Source organism: Lolium rigidum, chromosome 3, assembly GCF_022539505.1.
Source record: "Lolium rigidum isolate FL_2022 chromosome 3, APGP_CSIRO_Lrig_0.1, whole genome shotgun sequence".
NCBI classification, from domain to species: domain Eukaryota; kingdom Viridiplantae; phylum Streptophyta; class Magnoliopsida; order Poales; family Poaceae; genus Lolium; species Lolium rigidum.
In genome coordinates this window covers 76,870,406-76,875,615 of record NC_061510.1, presented here as the reverse complement: position 1 = coordinate 76,875,615, position 5,210 = coordinate 76,870,406, and positions in this window count along the sequence as shown.

Here is a 5,210-nt window from a genome sequence, read left to right as displayed (position 1 = left end):
GCCGCCCTATGGTGTGGGGCCCTCGGGCCTCCACCTGAGTTGTCCTTCTGGCTCCGTCAGTATTCTGGAAAAATAGGGCCTTCTGCATAAATTCCGAGGATTTTCCCGAAAGTTGGATTTCTGCACAAAAACGAGACACCAGAACAGTTCTGCTGAAAACAGCGTTAGTCCGTGTTAGTTGTATCCAAAATACACAAATTAGAGGCAAAACAATAGCAAAAGTGTTCGGGAAAGTAGATACGTTTTGGACGTATCAACTCCCCCCAGCTTAGCTTATTGCTTGTCCTCAAGCAATTCGGTTAACAACCGAGCGATAAAAGAACTTTCTCGAACACATTTGCTCATATGATGTATATATTCTCATGCTATGGCTAATACTTAAGCGAGTTCATAATGAGATACATGCAAATAAGATCATCTAACAGCTATGTCAATCATGGAGAGGTACCAACAATTAATAATAAGCATCATGAATCATGTATATAAGCAGGATTGCAATGTTCATAAGAGAGTATGATAAAGTGGTATCTCGCTTGCTCGTATTTGATTGGCAAAACATAAATGCCCGGGCACCTCGCGGAGTTCATAGAAAGACTAGAAGTAGTGATTGTCAAAGATAAAAGCATCAAAATTATACCACAATCAATCATATTTTGAGACAAGCATATTATACTAAGAATGACAGTTGTGCTCTCAAGATAGTGCTCAAAGAAATAATGGAGACACAACATAAAAGTAAAAGATTGACCCTTTGCAGAGGGAAGCAGGGATTAACATGCGCTAGAGCTTTTCATTTTTGAAATCAGGAGTAGAATCATTTTGAGAGGTGTTTGTTGTTGTCAACGAATGGTAATGGGTACACCAACTACCTCGCCAACCGGACTTTCAAGAGCGGCTCCCATGAATTATTTGCATATTTATGTGGCACTCCTTCCAACCTTTCTTACACAAACCATGGCTAACCGAATCCTCGGGTGCCTGCCAACAATCACATACCATGAAGGAGTGCCTTTTTTTATTTTAGTTTTATTATGATGATGACACTCCCCCCAACCTTTGCTTACACAAGCCATGGCTAACCGAATCCTTCGGGTGCCGTCTGATACGTCTCCGACATATCGATAATTTCTTATGTTCCATGCCACATTATTGATGATATCTACATGTTTTATGCACACTTTATGTCATATTCGTGCATTTTCTGGAACTAACCTATTAACAAGATGCCACAGTGCCAGTTCCTGTTTTCTGCTGTTTTTGGTTCCAGAAAGGCTGTTCGGGCAATATTCTCGGAATTGGACGAAATCAACGCCAAACCTCCTATTTTTCCCGGAAGGCTCCGAACACCGAAGAAGAGTCGGAGAGGGGCCGGGGGGCCACCACACCACATGGCGGCGCGGGCCGGACCCCGGCCGCGCCGGCCTAGGGTGTGGCGCCCCGAGTGCCCCCTGCGCCGCCTCTTCGCCTATAAAATCCCTTTCGACCTAAAACGCGAGTACCAATTGACGAAACTCCGGAAAGACTCCAGGGCGCCGCCGCCATCGTGAAACTCCAATTCGGGGACAGAACTCTGTTTCGGCACCCTGCCGGGACGGGGAATTGCCCCGGAGCCATCTCCACCGCCGTCTTCACCGCCATCTTCACCGCCATCGCTGCCTCCATGATGAGGAGGGAGTAATCCACCCCGAGGCTGAGGGCTCCGCCGTAGCTATGTGGTTCATCTCTCTCCCATGTACCTCAATACAATAATCTCATGAGCTGCTTTACATGATTGAGATTCATATGAGTTTTGTATCACAATTCATCTATGTGCTACTCTAGTGATGTTATTAAAGTATTCTATTCCTCCCTGCATGGTGTAAAGGTGACTAGTGTGTGCACCATGTGGTTCTTGTCGTAGGCTATGATCATGATCTCTTGTGGATTGTGAAGTTAACTATTACTATGATGGTATTGATGTGATCTATTTGGTTATGTTGATCTATCTTACACTATAAGGTTACTAAAATATGAACATTAATTGTGGAGCTTGTTAACTCCGGCATTGAGGGTTCGTGTAATCCTACGCAATGTGTTCATCATCCAACAAAAGTGTAGAGTATGCATTTATCTATTCCGTTATGTGATCAATGTTGAGAGTGTCCACTAGTGAAAGTGTAATCCCTAGGCCTTGTTCCTAAATATCGCTATCGCTGCTTGTTTACTCGTTTCTACTGCGTTACTACTGCTGCAATACTACCACCATCAACTACACGCCGACAAGCTATTTTCCGGCATCGTTGCTACTTGCTCATATATATTCATACCACCTGTATTTCACTATCTCTTCGCCGAACTAGTGCACCTATTAGGTGTGTTGGGGACACAAGAGACTTCTTGCTTTGTGGTTGCGGGGTTGCATGAGAGGGATATCTTTGACCTCTTCCTCCCTGAGTTCGATAAACCTTGGGTGATCCACTTAAGGGAAAACTTGCTGCTGTTCTACAAACCTCTGCTCTTGGAGGCCCAACACTGTCTACAGGAAAAGGAGGGGGAAGTAGACGTCAAGCTTATTTTCTGGCGCCGTTGCCGGGGAGGAAAGGTAAAAGGTACTCACACTCCGGACCTCGGCTACTAAGCTATTTCCCGGCGCCGTAAGTACTCAAAGCTATTTCCTTTAGATCCTGCAATTGCAACTTTTTGTTTCTTGTTTACACTAGTAAGGCATAATGGACAACAATGAGCTTTTTACTCTATTTCCTGATTTAAGACATGGATGGTTTGATCCGAAAATTAAAAAACCCATGGAACATATTAATATGAACACTTTGAACACCATTGTTGCTAATGATATGGAAAATTCTAAGCTTGGGGAAGCTGGTTTTGATGAGCATGATCTTTTTAGTCCCCCGAGCATTGAGGAGAAAATTTACTTTGATGATACTTTGCCTCCTATTTATGATGATTATAATGATATTGGTCTTTTAGTGCCGCCTACTATGGAGAGTAATTTTTATGATGATAATACTATGCCTCCTACACTTGATGAGAATAATAATGATAGCTACTTTGTTGAATTTGCTCCTACTACAATTAATAAGAATAACTATGCTTATGTTGGGAGTAGTAATAATTTTATGCATGAGACTCATGATAAGAATGCTTTATGTGATAGTTATATTGTTGAGTTTGCTCATGTTGCTACTGAAAGTTATTATGAGAGAGGAAAATATGGTTGTAGAAATTTTCATGTTACTAAAATACCTCTCTATGTGCTGAAATTTTTCAAGCTATACTTGTTTTATCTTCCTATGCTTGTTACTTTGCTCTTCATGAACTTGTTTATTTACAAGATTCCTTTTCATAGGAAGCATGTTAGACTTAAATGTGTTTTGAATTTGCCTCTGGATGCTCTCTTTCGCTTCAAATACTTTTTCTTGCGAGTGCATCATTAAAACTGCTGAGCCCATCTTAATGGCTATAAAGAAAGAACTTCTTGGGAGATAACCCATGTGTTATTTTGCTACAGTATTTTGTTTTATATTTGTGTCTTGGAAGTTGTTTACTACTGTAGCAACCTCTCCTTATCTTAGTTTTGTGTTTTTTTTGTGCCAAGTAAAGTCTTTGATAGAAAAGTAAGTACTAGATTTGGATTACTGCGCAGTTCCAGATTTCTTTGCTGTCACGAATCTGGGTCTACCTCCCTGTAGGTAGCTCAGAAAATTAAGCCAATTTACGTGCATGATCCTCAGATATGTACGCAACTTTCATTCAATTTGGGCATTTTCATTTGAGCAAGTCTGGTGCCATTTTAAAATTCGTCAATACGAACTGTTCTGTTTTGACAGATTCTACCTTTTATTTCGCATTGCCTCTTTTGCTATGTTGGATGAATTTCTTTGATCCATTAATGTCCAGTAGCATTATGCAATGTCCAGAAGTGTTAAGAATGATTGTGTCACCTCTGAATATGTTAATTTTTATTGTCACTAACCCTCTAATGAGTTGTTCTAAGTTTGGTGTGGAGGAAGTTTTCAAGGATCAAGAGAGGAGGATGATATACTATGATCAAGAAGAGTGAAAGCTCTAAGCTTGGGATGCCCCGGTGGTTCATCCCTGCATATATCAAGAAGACTCAAGCGTCTAAGCTTGGGGATGCCCAAGGCATCCCCTTCTTCATTGACAACATTATCAGGTTCCTCCCCTGAAACTATATTTTTATTCCATCACATCTTATGTGCTTTCCTTGGAGCGTCGGTTTGTTTTTGTTTTTGTTTGTGTTTGAATAAATTGGATTACATCATGCTTTTGTGGGAGAGAGACACGCTCCGCTGGTTCATATGAACACATGTGTTCTTAGCTTTTAATTTTCATGGCGAAGTTTCTTCTTCGATAAATTGTTATATGGTTGAAATTGGAAAATGATACATGTAGTAATTGCTATTAATGTCTTGGGTAATGTGATACTTGGCAATTGTTGTGCTCATGTTTAAGCTCTTGCATCATATACTTTGCACCCATTAATGAAGAAATACATAGAGCATGCTAAAATTTGGTTTGCATATTTGGTTTCTCTAAGGTCTAGATAATTTCTAGTATTGAGTTTGAACAACAAGGAAGACGGTGTAGAGTCTTATAATGTTTTCAATATGTCTTTTATGTGAGTTTTGATGCACCGGTTCATCCTTGTGTTTGTTTCAAATAACCTTGCTAGCCTAAAACTTGTATCGAGAGGGAATACTTCTCATGCATCCAAATACTTGAGCCAACCACTATGCCATTTGTGTCCACCATACCTACCTACTACATGGTATTTCTCCGCCATTCCAAAGTAAATTGCTTGAGTGCTACCTTTAAACAATTCAAAATTTATCACCTCTGATTTGTGTCAATGTTTTATAGCTCATGAGGAAGTATGTGGTGTTTATCTTTCAATCTTGTTGGGCAACTTTCACCAATGGACTAGTGGCTTCATCCGCTTATCCAATAATTTTGCAAAAAGAGCTGGCAATGGGATTCCCAGTCCCAAATTAATTAACAAAAATAGACACTCCTCCATGGTATGTGATTGTTGGACGGCACCCGAAGGATTCGGTTAGCCATGGCTTGTGTAAGCAAAGGTTGGGGGAGTGTCATCATCATAATAAAACTAAAAATAAAAAGGCACTCCTTCATGGTATGAGATTGTTGGCAGGCACCCGAGGATTCGGTTAGCCATGGTTTGTGAAAGA